At 35.6% G+C, this 17,083-nt stretch overlaps 1 protein-coding gene across 3 annotated transcripts in view; it reads left to right on the forward strand.

Annotated features, from left to right (window-relative positions):
* Nucleotides 1-17,083, forward strand: part of STAG1 (stromal antigen 1) — a 410,325-nt gene that overhangs the window by 156,717 nt on the left and 236,525 nt on the right. The window lies entirely within an intron of this gene.

Genomic DNA, 17,083 nt, shown 5'->3' on the forward strand with positions numbered 1-17,083 from the left:
GTGTTTGTTCTAGACTTATATTAAAATTATAGTTGTTGTATCAAAGTTGAATGATTCTTTCCCTATTGGTATTTTATTTTATTTTGGTATTTTTTGAATACAGGGCTTTTCACCACACAGTGTTTCATAATTTGTGTTTCTATTTTGATTGTTTTGTAACTTTCATTTTAAAAAAAATTTTTTTTTTTAGCATTTATTTATTTTTGAGACAGAGAGAGACAAAGCATGAACGGGGGAGAGTCAGAGAGAGGGAGACACAGAATCTGAAACAGGCTCCAGGCTCTGAACTGTCAGCACAGAGCCTGACGCGGGGCTCAAACTCACGGACCGCGAGATCATGACCTGGGCCGAAGTCGGCCGCCTAACCGACTGAGCCACCCAGGCGCCCCTGTAACTTTCATTTTAAATAAAATTAGACATTTAGAAATCTTGATGCCCATATCATTTTCTTTATGAGTGATTCATATAACTAGTACTACTGGATCAAAATACATTATTTTAAAGGTTTTGCAGAAATATTTCCAAATAGCCCCTTAATCCTATCAGCATTGAAAATATCTATCTTGGGGGCACCTGGGTGGCCAGTAGGTTAGGATCTGACCTTTGATTCTGGCTCAGGTCATTATCTCATGGTTTGTGGGACTGAGTCCTGCATTGGGCTCTGCTGCTGGCAGTGTGGAGTCTGCTTGAGATTCTCTCTTCCCTCTCTCTCTCTCTCTGCCCCTCCCTTGCTCTCATGTACTCTCTCTCTTTCTCAAATAAACATTTAGAAAAAAAAATACATAATTTGCAATGCCAACAAATTGGACAACCTAGAAAAAAAGAAGAAATTCCTATAAACATAAAAACCTGAAAACTGACTCAGGAAGAAATAAAATGTGAACAGACTGATTACTAGCAATAAAATTGAATCAGTAATTAAAAAAAAGAAAAACAACTCCCAACAACAAAAAAAAGTCCTGAACCAGATGGTTTCTCAGGTGAATTCTACCAAACATTTAAAGAGTTAATAACTATACTTCTCAAACTATTCCAAAAAATACGAGGAAGGAAAGCTTCCAAATTCATTCAATGAGGCTAGCTTTACCCTGATTCCCAAATCAGGTAAAGATACTACCAAAGAGGAAAACTACATCCCGGTATCTCTGATGGACATAGATGTAAAAATCCTTAACAAAATAATTAACAAGCTGAATCCAACAATACATTATAAAAATCATTCACCATCAACAAGTGGGATTTATTCCAGGGATGCAAAGAGTGGTTCAGTATTCACAAATCAGTGAGTGATACATTACATTTATAATAAGAGGAGGATAAAAAACATATCTCAGCAGATGCAGAAAAAAGCATTTGAGAAAGTACAACATCCCTTCATGATAAAAACCCTCAGCAAAGTAGGTTTAGAGGGAACATACCTGAACATAATAAAGCCTATATATGAAAAACCCACAGCAAACATTATACTCAATGGTGAAAACTGAGCCCCTTGCTTTTAAGATCAGAGATAAGAATGTCCACTCTTACCATATTTATTCAACATAGTATTGGAAGTCCTACCCAAAGCAGTCAATGGAGAAAAAGAAATAAAAGTCATCCAAACTGGTAAAGAAGTAAAACTGAGTATTTGCAGGTGGCCTGATACTATATAGAGAGAGAACTTTATAAAGATTCCAACCAAAAACTACCAGAAGTGATAAGTGAATTCAGTAAAGTCATAGAATAAAAAATTTACATACAGGAATCTGTTGCATATCTATATACTAATAATGGAGTAGCAGAAATAGAAATTAAGAAAACAATCCCATTTACAATTGCAACAAAAAGAATAAAATACTTAAGAATAACTTTAACCAGGAGGTGAAAGACCTGTATCCTGATCTGAAATCTACTTAATATTGATGAAAGAAATTGAATGTGACACAAACCCATGGAAAGATACTCCATGCTCATGGATTGGAAGAACCAATATTGTTAAAATATCTGTACTACCCAAAGCGATCTACAGATGTAATGCAGTTCCTATCAAAATACCAACATTTATACTTGTCAGGATGACTAAAATTAAAAATACAAGAAATAACAAGTGTTGACAAGGATGTGGAGAAAAAGGAACCCCTATCCACTATTGGTGGGAATGTAAATTGGTGTAACCACTATGGAAAACAGTATTAAAAATAGAACTACCATATGATCTAGTAATTCCACTTGTGAGCATTTGCCCAAAGGAAATGAAAACACTAATTTGAAAAGGTACGTATGTCCCCTGTGTTTATTGCAGCATTGTTTATAATAGCCAAGTTATGGAAACAACCCAAGTGTCCATAGATAGATGAATGGATGAAGAAGATGTGGTACACACATACGCATACACACAATTTTACACAGGCATTTAAAAAGAGTGAGATCTTGCCATTTGCAACAACATGGATGGACCTAGGGTATAACGCTACATGAAATACAGGGAAAAACAAATACTGTATGATCTCATAAAGTATTTAAGAAACAAAACAAGTAAACAAAGAATGGCTAAAAAATAAAATAAAACAGACTCTTAAACACAGGGAACAAATTGGTGGTTGCCAGAGGGGAGTCGGTTTGGGTCAAGGGTGTGAAATAGATAAAAGGGATTAAGTGTACGCTTATTTTGATGAACATTGAAAAATGTATAGAATTGTTGAATCGTTGTACACCTCAAGCAAATATGACACTGAATATTAATTGTACTTGAATTAAAAATTCATTTTCCAAAACCTTGGTAACACTAAGACTCATCATTTTAACATAGTATTTGTCATTTTGAGAGAAAAATGGTGGCAGTTCAGATTATCAGAAATTTGTTTCTTTGATTAAAAAATATTTTCTGAAATATTTATTGTCCAATTATGTTTCCTTTAAAAGTTTTAAAAAATTTATATAATGCAGAACCAATAAAAACTTTAGGGATTATTTTTGGATTGAGACTTATAAGTTAAAGTTAATTAGCCAAAAAATTCTGAAAATGACTAATGAGGAGCTCACTCTGCTAATTAGTAGACTGTATCATAAAACTACAAAAAATATTAGTGTTAAGTCATTGGTTCAACAACTGGCAGATGAATCAGTTGAACACAAGCAGACCTAAGTATATATAATAATTAAAAATTGTGTTCCATCTGTTCCTTTCTCTTTGTAGTTGATAACTGATTAACAACTTGAAAAAAATTGATTTGTTACATCATACCATACACCAAAGCCTAGATGTAGTAAAGAAATATAAAGAGTAATATAATGAGGCAATTTTAAATGCTCTCTCTGCGATGAATGCCTTGCTGGAGGATGTGTACATGCTGCATTGTGCCTGGGGGGGGGGTGCAATGGCTCCCTCCCCTACAACTCCGGGAGGCAGCAGCCTTGGCCTTCTGCTCTGTCTTTGCACTGCTTCCTGCATGTCCCTGGTCTTTGCAGGCTGGTCCACAGTGCCACGGTGGTGAGTGGATTGTGTGAGATGGAGTGGCAGATGGTGGCCCTGACAGAACATGGGGGTGATGATGAACTCAGGTGTTTTAAGATGTCCATCATGTTACCTCTGAATAAAGTATGGTTATTCTGAAGCCTAGGTGGGGCAGTACCTTTTCACAGGTTAGGCAGTAATCTGGTGACTGAAGGGCTGAAATTGGGGATTTACCCTCTTGGAGAAGTGCTGTTGAGATGTCTGGGATGCCTACATAATGGCTCCTGCCACTTTAATCTACAGGCTGTGATGAGAAGTGAAGAGCCACATCCTTTCTCTGTGGCTACTCTGCATTTTGCTAACACAGAGGATGTCTCCTATCTGGTGTTTGGCAAATTCTAGGAACTTCATCTAGCTTTACTGTATTAGCCTGTGAGCAGCTGTCACCTTACTGGAGGGGAAAAACTGCCTAGAAATTTTGAGACTGTTACATATCATTTAGACCACTTTGCCTTCTTTATCATAAACGAATACTTGGTTTTGTCAAAAGGATTCCAATAACATACTTCAGAGCAAAAAATTTAAAAAAAATTAGAAAAAAATTGATGAAAAACTGGATTTAAGGCTTATAAGGCTACAAAAGCAAACGAAGTAAATATTTTACTTATTTAAATACCTTCAATACTTAGCTTCTTACCATTATATAATACTTATTTTTGTTTAGTGCTTCTAATCTTTAATGTCAGTTTGGTGTTAATTTTGCCATTTCAGCCTTTCTGTTTCTATTTATTTTTTATCTACATCTTTATTTTCTTTTTATAAACCGAACTTTATTATTAAGCAATACATGTATATGATTTAAAAGAAAAGTCAAATGGCACAGTGACCCACATAGCAATCCTCTCTCTTTTCCTGCCCACCCCCAGTCATGCTCCTTAAAGTTTTCATTTCTTTTCATTTTTTTTCTGGTATTTATTCCACATAATTTTAATTTTGACAACCTTGTATTAAGTGAATAGGATGGTCAGGAAGTAGCAGATACATTTAAAGCCTTAGTAAGACATATGTAAAATAGAGCTTGGGAGATAACCCCCTAAATAATGTAGAGGCCAGTGGCTATCTCAGTGAAGTATCTTGCCATTCCATGGTTGGGGATATGTCATAAAAGTAGTGAAGTAGCATGATAATTTTGTGTAATGTAAAGGTGATGAAGGTATCTGTAGACTGTTGTGGTGGACAGACTCAACTGTGACCCTCATGACTCCTTTCTCTTGGTATTATTCATGCTCTTTACCCCTTCCTTTGTGTTGAGACCTGTGGCTTGCTTCTAACCATCAATTCTAGCAAAGATAAGGGGAGGGCGATTCTGATTACGTTATGTTATATAAGATGCTGTCTTGCCAGCACACTTGCTCTAGGGATTTTCCTTCTTGGTTTGACAAACTGATATGTTGGGGAAGCCCATGTACAAGGAACTATGGGTATCTTCTTGGCTTGGAGAGTTGTGTCCAGTCACCAGCAGAAGGTCAGGTACAAGGAAATACATTTTTTCAACAATGTAAACAAGCTTAGAAATGGATTCTTCCCCATTTGAGCCTCCAAATAAGAATATAGAATAGTAAACACCTTGATTGCAGCAATGTGAGACCCTAACCAGAAGATTTGGGTGAGTTGGGTCTAGACTCTGAATCACAGAAATTGTGAGACAATAGATGGCCAAGACAACTACACGGAGAGCAGGAAAATTAACATAGCACAGAAGCAACACTGGGAAGGTATCCTTTCATCTATTCTAGGCATTACGTAATGACTTACTTTGGTCCTTTTTAATTGGAGAAAAAGGCATTAGCTTGGTTATAGTAGCTGCATATCAAATGCTAGGGATTGCAGTTACAGTGAAAGTCACCACCTGATTAAGTTTATGATAATCCATAGTCCTCTATGATCTGTCTGACTCTTATGTATGCCTAACTGGTGAGTTTAACAGGGATGTGATAGTTTTCACCACCTTTGTTTCTCTGAAGTCTTCGATGAAACCTTGCACTCACTCCAGGGATATAGTATTGCTTCTGTTTTATTGTTTTGGTAATAGAGGGAAGTTCTGTCAACTTCAGACATTCCTACCATTATACCCCTTACCTAATGGGTAAAGTCCATGTTGGGGTTCTTCCAGTTGCCAAGTATGTCTGTTCCAAGTAAATATTTAGAAACCAAGGAAATAACCATAGGATGGGTCATTGGACAATTTATGCTATCATCTAGACTTGATTTACATCCCCATGTATCACCTGACCACCATAAGCCCCTAATTTAACTAGTAGACCATGGTTGCATTTTGAATCCCCAGGAATTTAAGGTCATTTGAGAGACTTTGTTTATTTATACATGAAATGTGTAGATGTTTCCTTTTAACAATGCTTAGTACCTTTAATTAATGGCTGCAAGTCTCTGGGGAAGGATTAGAGGATGTGTGGTGTGTGCGTGTAATAGTTATGCAAGATTTTTCTTCAAGGGACCTGGTCTCCATCTCATTTAGTGTATTCTGGATCTGTGAGCTAACCCATAATTGACAAGTGGTGAGAAAGTTATAATTCTCCACTGTGTTGGTTAATACAAATTGGACTTCTGGCTACTGGATCTAGAATTTTTTCTGTTGTATGTATCAAATAGTATTATGGAGGCCTTTGGCCTGTTTTGTTCATAGTTTTGTTCCTAGGTGTACTCCAGTCATTATCTGTTGCCAAAGATCTCTGTAGATCAGGACATTCTGATTACCACTATGTTCCTGCTGCTCTTAACAGCATTACATTCCTACCTTATCTTTAATGATTAAGTGTGGCCACTTGGGCTGTGTTACCTTGGATCCCATCATCTCCACTGAAACCTGAGAGGTTTTCTTAATGGCTGCATCCCCTATACTTTTACCTGGCTTACATAGGAGACTAACCACAGACCTTTAAAAGGGTATAGATCCACCTTTTACTAATGTGGTTCTCACTGCCATCTGGGCTCTCTTGTGGAGCACAGTTGAGGAAGAGTAGGGGTATGAAATTCTTACATAATTCCAGTCCCATATTCCTAAATCCCTAAATCATTGGTTTCTTTACTCCTTCCATATCAGTGCCAGGGAAGCTCTGTCCCTCAACCTTTAAAGGCTACTTTTAGCTCACCAACCAGTCATTTCTAGCTACGTGAACTAACACATTAAATTTGGAGTCTCCAGTAAGTGCACCCATATCCATTAGTTTGGCCTGATGTAGCATTATATTCCATCCTCCTTGGTCAAATGCTTCTAGAATCCACTCCCACATGTGGCCCTTGAGTTTCTGTTGAGTATGTAAGCTATTTCCTGCTGTGTCGTTGTGTGTACATGTATTCCTGGAGCATACTGAGATTTGACCCTAGTTATGGATATAGTGGTAATGGGGCTGATTGTGGGTCTTAAAGAATGAGCATCCCCCTTCAAGGCATCTGCTTATGTGAAATAATCAGATTTTTCAAGCTAAGGAAAGCTAGTGTTCTCAGACACTGGGAAATCAAACTACTTTTACTGGTATTGGAGGCTTCCAATTATAAGTGCAGTTTAGGGGAATTGGGAATGAGGACAGATTCAAAATTGTTAAGTTTCATCTAGGACAAACCAGATATCTCTGTTCTCAGTTTCAGAATCTCATTTATTCCTGATCCAGGTCCTAATTTTCAAATGAGAAACTTGATGAGACTGAAATTTAACTGTTGTTGTAACTCAGCAACCTACACAAATAAATTTTTGCCTTGATTTTCAGCATTATCAGTCCCATACCTACGAGAAAGAAGATAATTCTTTCAGGGGAATTTTAGAAGCTCTCTGGCTCTCTCATTGTCACTTATGCATGAGAGTTAGTGGACTTGAACCTGTCATTTTCTAAGTTCTCAGGTATACACAGAAGGATAGATTTGTTACATCATACCATACACCAAAGTCTAGATGTAGTAAAGAATTAAATATAAAGAGTAATATAATGAAACAATTTTAACTTGTAACAACTTGTTTAACAATTGTGAAACAGTTTTAACTTTAACAACTTGTACTCCTGTCCATAGTCATCATTACTGCCATAATGGCAAATATAGTGGCCACTTAAGCTTTCAAAGAATGTGCTTGAGTTGGTGCTTCATCACAGTGTACCATAGGTGATAGCTTGATTGGTTTTCTGAAACTACTGCATGCCATAGATTACGATCATCCCATTTCCTTGGCAAAGAGCTCAGCCCTATGCTTAATCCTAAACACATGACCAAACCAGTCCCCAAATCTAATCTTTACTGGTTTATATTCTAGAACCACTCCTGGTTCTGAACCTTTCTGGATTGAATCAGCAGTCAGAAACCACACAGTTTCTTGAATTGGTATAATTATATATAATTAGTAAACTATGATAAAGGAATAACTATAAAGATGTAAGGATAACTCTAATTTTTTAAAAATGTTTTATTTATTTTTGAGAGAGAGAGATTCACAGAGTGTGAGCAGGGCAGGGGCAGAGAGAGAGGGGGAGACACAGAATTCAAAGCAGGCCCCAGGCTTTGAGCTGTCAGCACAGAGCCTGACGTGGGGCTGGAACCCACAAACCGCGAGATCATGACCTGAGCTGAAGTTGGACGCTCAACCAACTGAGCCACCCAGGCGCCCCTAAAGATGTAAGGATAACTCTGAATGAGACCCTAGGGCTTAAAGAAATTTCTCAAGGAGAGAAAAACTTGGATTCGTGGGGGTCCCCTTCCTCAGGCTTGGGTTTGGACCTTGTTGGAGAAGGTGGGTTTGCAACCTGTTGACTGACAGAGTTCACTGGATTGCCTTATGCCTTAGCCAGAGCTGGTTTACATTTGCTAGGCAGCAGGAAACAACATTCTGAGATACAGTTGTGTTGGTTGTGGTGGACAGTACTACAATGGAAGTTGAGGTACTGCTGTCAGATGAAACTTTGAGCAGGCCATTGTCAGTGTTAGGAGGGCTGCATCAAGAGGATAATCACCCAATCCTAATCTGGGGCACAAAAATTCCAAAGAACTGCACACTCTTAGCATGAAGAAGAGACAGACCACCACCGTTGGACTTTGCAGCAAGAATAAAAACACAAAACTCTTAACATTTTGAAACCAGGAAAAGAAGTCCCCCTTCCTCTTGGACTGTCCTTCCAGAGCTCTGTGCTACTAAAGCTTAACATAGTGCTTACTGTGAAGCAGAAGTGCTTGTAAAGTCTAGTCCATTATTACAGAGCAGATACTGCTGGGGTAATTTTGGTGCTGAGGCACAATAAATTGGTTTTCCTCAAGTGTCTGGTGGTAGCAGCTATTTGCATATCTTTTTTATTTTTTAACGTTTATTTATTTTTGAGACAGAGACAGAACATGAATGGGGGAGGGTCAGAGAGAGAGGGAAACACAGAATCTGAAACAGGCTCCAGGCTCTGAGCTGTCAGCACAGAGCCCGACGTGGGGCCTGAACCCACAAACCGCAAGATCATGACCTGAGCCGAAGTCGGAAGCCCAACCGACTGAGCCACCCAGGCGCCCCTATTTGCATATCTTAAAAGAGAGGCATTGAATGTAGATGGATGCTCTATGTGGAGGCAGAATTTGTATATGTTGTGTTTAATTATTGGTGCTGATATTTGTAAGATTTTATCTTTTTCCTTGGAATTCATAAATTTTACCTATGCTTATATGTGTCATTTTCCCATTAATTCTGACAGAAACTAGATAAGCCATGTTAATGTTCAGATTTAAATCTTTTATTGATAAGGTAGATTTTCCTTTTAAAATGATCAGCTTAATTGTGTTTCTTCCTTGTCTTTCCTTCTTAGACACTTATATATGTTAGATCTCCTATATACGTTTGCCAAGTATTTTACTCCTTTCCTTGCGAATTCCTTTTGTATATTTTTCTTTTATGTTGAGACTTTTCCCCCCACTGAACTTCTAGGACACTAAATTCATTTTTCATTAAATTCATTTTTCCTTTTCTTCTTTTTTTTTTCTTTTTTAAGTAGGCTCCATGCCCAATGTGGGGCTTGAAACTCACAACCCTGAGACTGAGAGTCATATGCTCTACTGATTTGAGCCAGCCAGGTTCCTCCAGTGATTATTCTTTCATTCAGCTAATGAGTATTTAAATTTGATTTTTTTTTAAACTTTTAGAACATTCTTTCTGCTCTTTAAAGTTTCCATCTGTTTCAAATATACCTAGTATAATGTTTTTTTCTCCTTCGTGTTTGGTAAGTCTTTTAGGCATATTATTTTGCTTTGACTTCTATTTTTTTTTTTTAATATTTATTTTGGAAGAGAGAGAGAGAGTCAGAGACACAGAGAGCACCAGTAGAGAGAATATTTCACAGACAGAATCCCAAGCAGGCTCCAAGCTCAGCATGAAGCCAGTCCCACAGGGGGCTCAGCCCCATAACCTCAGCTGCTATCAAGAGTCTGGCAGTCAACTGACTGATTCAGTTTGGGTGGTTACGTCAAATTATTAGGATCCCTCCTTTGGCACAAATTCACATATAAATACTGTCATAGTCTTCATTCCTATGAGTATCACATTAAACAACAGTTCTGCTAATTGGATAGTACTTTCCCAGCCTTAAGACTAGGAGGTAACTCATCTTATTATAGTGATCCCTTGCAGTTCTTCTGAGGCCAATAATTTATTTTTTTTAATGTTTATTTATTTATTTTAAGACAGAGAGTGAGCAGGGAGAGGGGCAGAGAGAGAGGAGAGAATCCCAAACAGGCTCTGCGCTGACAGTGCAGAGCCTGACACAGGGCTTGATCCCACAAACTGTGAGATCATGACCTGAGCCGAAGCCAAGAGTGGTTTCAGTGGACTCAGTGGACTGAGTCATCTAGATGCCCCTGAGGCCAAGAGTTTATAGCAGGCCCTCCTAGGACCATATACCACAGGGTTTCTACTGTCCCAAGGAAGATTAAGTAATCTCTAAAGCCTCCAATTTTTGAAGGAACAAGAAGTTGCAATCTTTCTAGGTTTTTTTTTCCTGAAACCCTTTGGGCCGGTATCTACTGATCTCACGTTTAGCTCAAAAAGTAACTTAATTTTGTGCTGTTACTTTTCTCTGACAACCCCTAAAAGAATCCATAGACTTGCTTGCACCCTGAAGGCTTTGCTACCTTGCTTGTCCTAGCAGTTCTGTCCTGAATGGAAGTGTGATGGAGAGGGAGAGTGCATCAACTTATATTCAGGCCCTTATTTGCCAAAATTTCTCCGATGAGAGCTTCTGCAAGATAAATATCACAAATGTAAAGACATGTTATGAACTGGAGAGATATTATAAAATCTTGACATTAAGAGCAATGATACTTAATGTGTTATTTTAATTTTTATGTACCATTCCTATACCATTTTATTTAGATACACTATTACAGTATTCAGGCTTAAACCTAGGTAGGTTACCAAATTAAAGTGAAAAGTATACTTGTTGATAATGTCTTTCTGTTTCAAATCAGATACTATAAAACAAAAGACAGAACTAGTATCAAGTGGAAGTATGAAATTTGCTGTGTATGGGACATTATGTTTATTTGTCTGAAAAATGGTATTGAAATGCTGTTGTAACCTATGATTCCCTTCCTAACTATGGAATAAAATCTGTCCTGCCACTTCAAGGATCACAGCATTTACCTGAGCTTAAAATCAAATTTTTCTTAATTTATGCAATAATATAGTTAAGTAGAAAGGCAGTGATGGGATCACATTGGCCAGAAACTGCAGTTAGTTAATATGGGAGGAAAAGGAGTGGGAATGAAAGAAATAGCGTTACATGTGGAGGATCAATCCGTTTTTCCCTTGAAGTGTTAACTTAAAAAACCAAAACAACAACAACAAAAAACCAAAACAAAAAAGAGTCAACAACAGGAAAAAAACAGTCCTTGGAGAGCTCTGAAAACCAGAACATTTTAGCTTATACCTGAGGGTAAAATAACAGTCTAGTCTCCTGGAGTAATAACTGTAGTTTGCCTGTGCAGTATTTACATTTACATTTATGGAAAGCATGTACTCCATATTGCTAAAAGCTACATGGAAAAAAATTATTGAAATAGTAATTATTATACAGTTATTTATTTAAGATTTCTAGTTAGGGCCTTTAGTTTACAATGTAGCATGTTATCTGTGCCATCTGCTTTTGTTTCTCCAAAGCAAATGAATTTACTCTTAAGCAAGAGTATAGAATACTAATTCTTTGTGTCCTTGTCTGCTTAACCAAGGTCTTATCAAATAGCCTGTTGAAAGAACTACATTTATCTACTAGAGTTTGAAGAATATGTACTCACTGTACTGTGTAGAGATCCAGATTGAATTGATTGAGCTTTCCTTTAGGTTTAGCTTATTAAAACCTTAGAAGAAAATTTAAAACTCATTTTTAACTACAACATTGACTTATTCTGTGCCACATATTTGTATTTTCTCTTTGAAACCCTGGTTTGTTTTTGTTTTCTCTTTAGTTCTTTCCCAGTTTTTAGAATGTTATTTTTCTAACTGCCTAAAATTATTTATTATACTCTCCTCTAATAGAATATGAGAAAACTGTTACAGCAAATGTAATTATTTTTCTCATTTTACTGTAATCTGTGATTCAAATGCTGCTTATGGTTTTCATGAGAATATGTGGCTAAGTTCTTAGAGATTTTCTTTATAGTAAAGTCTCAGACTTGAACGTTTTGGAATGAAGTGAGGGCAAGCCTATCAGTGTCACACTTTGAATTTTTTCATACCTTTTTCCATGTTACTTTATATGTATGTGTATGTGATGTTATTTTAAATGTAGAATCATACATATTTCTTTTTTCACTTAGTATGTCATAAACAACCTTTTATGGAATTAGTGCTAACATAGGTATAGCTCATTTGTATTAATAGTTATATTTCATTTTACTGTATGTATATATCATAAATTAGTGAAACATTCCTTTATAGATAGATTGCTAAGCTGTTTTGCTCCAGTAAATAGTACTACAGTATTCATGCAAGTATTTTTTCTGTGAAGGAAGAAGCCTGCATATGAATATTTGTAGCCAGAGGGGCAGCTTTTGGCAGACGTTACTGTCCACTTACCAAAGTTTTATTTTTCCCTTTTCATAGTGGAATAAGTTCAAGGAGGGTATTGGCAAATGGAGACTCAGTGTCTCCACTCCCCTTCCTTTGCAGTGTGGCTAGTTAACAAGTTCTTGCCAATGAAGTATTACCCAATGTGATATGTATGACTTCTAAGCCTGAATTATAAACATTTGCCATGCTTTTCTGTGTTTTTGTTTTCCATCAGCTAGATACTGATTTCTCAGGGTCAACCTTGGAAGCCTCTTATAGAGAATAACAGAGCATCTGTCAGCTTGGGTGCTGGAATGATTGTGTAGCTATAACTCGTAATATAGATATCCTGTCTAGATCTTCTCTTTGAGAGACTGTAGGTATATTATTGTGGGGTGTCTGGCTGACTCAGCTGGTAGAGCATGTGACTCCTTTTTAAAAATTTTTTTTTCAGAGGAGGGACATGGGGAATGGGGAGCATGGGACTCTTGATCTCAGGGTTGTAAGTTCCAGCTCCATGTTGGGTCTACGTAGAGATTATCTAGAAAAGAAGAAAATGAAGTATTCTTCCTGAGAATCTTGAAATTATACTGCTTATCTTTCCCTACTCCCTAAGTGAGGACAACTTATATAAGAAAATGTAATAGTTTCTTAAGGTGGAAGCTTAAATCATTGAATTAGACCTCTCTTTTGTAAGTATTTGAAGCTGTCTATTTCCCACTAAGCATTGTTCTAGCTGCATTCTACAAATTTTGATAATGTGTTTCATTATCATTCAGCTCAAAACATTTTTTAATTACCAAACATTTGAGGATATTTTAGATGTGTTCTTACTGTGACATCAGTAAGACTGATGTCTTACTTAAATCCATTATGGTCAAAGTATGTGCTCTGTATTTTTTTAGTCCTTAAAAACTCATAGTGACTTGCTCTTTGGTCTTTTGGTAAGTGTTCAAAAATGTATTTAAAGACAATATGTATTCTACAATTGTTCGTGTTGTGTTTTATAGATATATTATTAGTGCTTTTCAAATCTTCTATGTATTTACTATTTTTATGTTCATTCTAACAGTTACTGAGAGATATATTTAAAATATGAAACATGATTATGAATTTGCATATTTCTTTTAAGTTCAGTTTTTGTTTTATGTATTTTAAGAATCTTTTTATTTGGTGTATAAAACTTCAGAGCTGTTATATCATCATGATGAATTTACCACTTTATTATTATAAAATCTGTCTTTTAATACTTATACTACTCCTTGTCTTGGTTTCTACTTTGATATAAAAATGGTTGTAACAGCTTTTTTATAGTTAAAGTTTGCAGGATATATATTTTTTCATTCTTTCAGTATAACCTGTCTGTGTTTCTATATTTAAAGTGTGTCTTGTAGATATATGTGATTAGGTCATTTTATACAGTCTGGGTGGTCTCTGTTTTTTAGAGGGAATGTTCAGTCTATTTGCTTGGTTTTTAGTTTTGTTAGTCTGAGAAGGTTTTATTTTGCTTTTATTTGAAAGATATTTTTTGCTAGGTAAAAAATTCTGCATTTTTTCCTTTTTTCCTTACTTTATTGAGATACAATTGACGTACATTGTGACTTGACATATTTGTATATTACAAAAGATTACTACTATAGTTTAGCTAACACCCCATTCCCTTGTATTATTTCCAGTTATTTTTTTGTGGTGAGAACATTTAAGATTATAGAATACAGTATTACTAGCTATAATCACCATTCTCTATGTTGCCTCCGAACTTGTTAATCTTCTAATTGGAAGTTTGTACCCTTTGACTGATTCCTTCCCATTTTCTCTATTTCCCAGTCCTTTGTAACCACCACTCTATGTCTGTTTTTCTGTTTGGCTTTTTTTTTAGATTCCTATGGAATAAGTGATATCAGACAGTGTATATTTTTCTCTCTGTGACTTATTTCACTTAGCATTATGACTTGAAGGTTCATCTGGGTTGTCACAAGTGACAGGATTTCCTTCTTTGTCTTGGCTGAAAAGTATTCCAGTGTATAGATAACCACATTTTCCATTTTTGTTTTTTGTTTGTTTTTGTTTATTGTTGTTTAGATACCACATTTTCCTTATTCATTCATCTGTTGATGGGCACTTAGGTTGTTTACATATTTTGGCCACTGTGAAAAATGGTGCGGTGTACATTAGAGTGCAGATATCTCCACAAGATCCCTCTGTTTTATGTTTGTTTTTGATGTCACATTTGCATTTTTATGTGTATTCATTAAATTTAAAACTATAGCTATTTTTAATATTTTGTCCTTTAATCTTTATACTAAAATAGTCAACACTCTATCCTATTACAATATTGGGTTTGAATCTAACTATCTCCTTACCTTTATAGTGTGTTGTATATTGCCACACGTTTTCATGTTACTAATTAGTGTCCTTTTGTTTCAGCTCGGAGATCTCTTTTCAGCATTTCTTGTAATACAGGTTTAGTGGTGATGAATTCTTTCAACTTTTGTTTAGGAAAGGGCTTTATTTCACCTTCAGTTTTGAAGGACAGTTTTGTTAGGTAAAGTATTCTTGGTTGACAGTTTCTTGTTAGCACTTTGAATATATCATTATAGTTTCTCCTGGCCTGTAAGATATCTGCTGAGAAATCAGCTGATAGCCTTATTGGGGTTTTGTTTTATGAGATAATTACTTTTTTCTCTTGCTATTTTAAACTTCTCTCTCTACAGTTTTAGACACTTTTATTATTATGTGACTTGGAGAAGACTTTTCAGTTGAAATTTTGAAATGAATTTTTAGCTTCATGAACTTGGATGTCCAGATCTCTACCATGTTTGAGAAGTTCTTTGCCATTATTTTTTTATACATATTTTATTTTTGATGTAATTATAAATGGGATTATTGTCTTAATTTCTTTTTCTGATTGTTCATTATTAGTGTATAAAACCAACAGATTTTTGCATATTGATTTTATATACTACAACCTTACTGAGTTTATTAGTTTTAACAATTTTCTGATGCAGTCTTTAAGGTTTTCTGTATATATTATCTGCAAATAGTGAAAGTTTTACTTCTTTCTTCCTTACTGATTTGTATGCCTTTTACTTCTTTTTCTTGCCTAATTGGTCTGGCTAGGACCTCCCATACTGTATTGAATAAAAGTGATGATAGTGGGCATCCTTGTCTTGTTCATGATCTTAGAGGAAAAGCTTTCATCTTTTTACCATTTAGTATGTTATTAGCTGTGGGCTTGTCATATATGGCTTTTATTATGTTGAGGTACATTTCCTTTGTCCTGCTTTGTTGATAGTTTTTATTATAAATGGATGTTGAATTTTTTCAAATGCTTTTTCTGCATCTGTTGAGAAAATCATAGGATTTCCATTCTTCATTTTGTTCATATGGTATACCACATTGACAATTTGTGAATGTTCAACCATCTTTGCATCCCTGAAATAAACTCGACTTAATCATTGTGTATGATATTTTTGATATATTGTTAAATTAAGTTTGCTCATATTTTCTTAGTCAGTTTGTATCTATGTTCATGAGGGATTGAGGGATATTGGCCTGTAATTTTATTTTCTTTTGACATTATTGTCATGTTTTGGTATCAGGGTAATGTTCACCTTATAAGTAAGTTTGGAAAAGTTCCCTCCTCTTCTCTTAGAAATGATTTATATTAATTCTTCTTTGAATGTTTGCTAGAATTCACCAGTGAAGCTGACTGGTCCTGGACCAGTTTTTTAGGATGCTTTTGATTACTTATTCAGTCTCCTTTACTAGTAAGTGGTCTGTTCAGATTATCTGTTAGATCATGGTTCTATCTGGGAGGTTTCTTTCCTAAGAATTTATCCATTTCTTCCAGGTTGTTCAATTTGTTAGCATATAATTGTTCATAGTAATATCTTACAATCCTTTTATTTCTATGGTATCAGTTATAACATCTCCTTTTATTTCTGATTTTGAGTCATCTTCCTTTTCTTCTAGATGAGTAACTAAAGGTTTGTCAATTTTGTTTATCTTTTCAGAGAAGCAGCTCTTAGTTTCATTGATCTTTTGTGTTATCTTTTTAGTCTTTATTTGAGCTCTAATCTTTGTTATTTCCTTTCTTCTAACTTTGGGCTTTATTTGTTCTTTTTTTTTTTTTTTTTCTAGTTCCTTTAGGTGTAAAGTTAGTTTGCTTATTTGAGGTTTTTCTTGTTTCTTGGTGTAAGTATTTATCACTGAGAACTTCCCTCTTAGAACTGCTTTTGTTGCATCCCATACATTTTGGTGTTACCTTTCCATTTTCCTGTGTCTCAAGGGAAGAAGAAAGGAATAGAGAAGAACTACAAAGATAGCTAGAAAACCACTAACAAAATGCAATTAGCCCATACTTATCAGTAATTACTTTAAATGTAAATGATAAATTTGCCAATCAAAAGACAAGGAGTGGCTGAATGGATTTAAAAAAAAAAAAAAGACCCATCTACTTGTTGCTATAAGAGACTTACCTTAGATACAAGGACACACAGGGCCACAAATCAAAGGGATGGAAAAAGGTATCCCATGCTAATGGAAACTAAAAGAAAGGTGGATTAGCT

The sequence above is a fragment of the Felis catus genome, chromosome C2 (assembly GCF_018350175.1).
Source record: "Felis catus isolate Fca126 chromosome C2, F.catus_Fca126_mat1.0, whole genome shotgun sequence".
In the NCBI taxonomy this organism is placed as follows: domain Eukaryota; kingdom Metazoa; phylum Chordata; class Mammalia; order Carnivora; family Felidae; genus Felis; species Felis catus.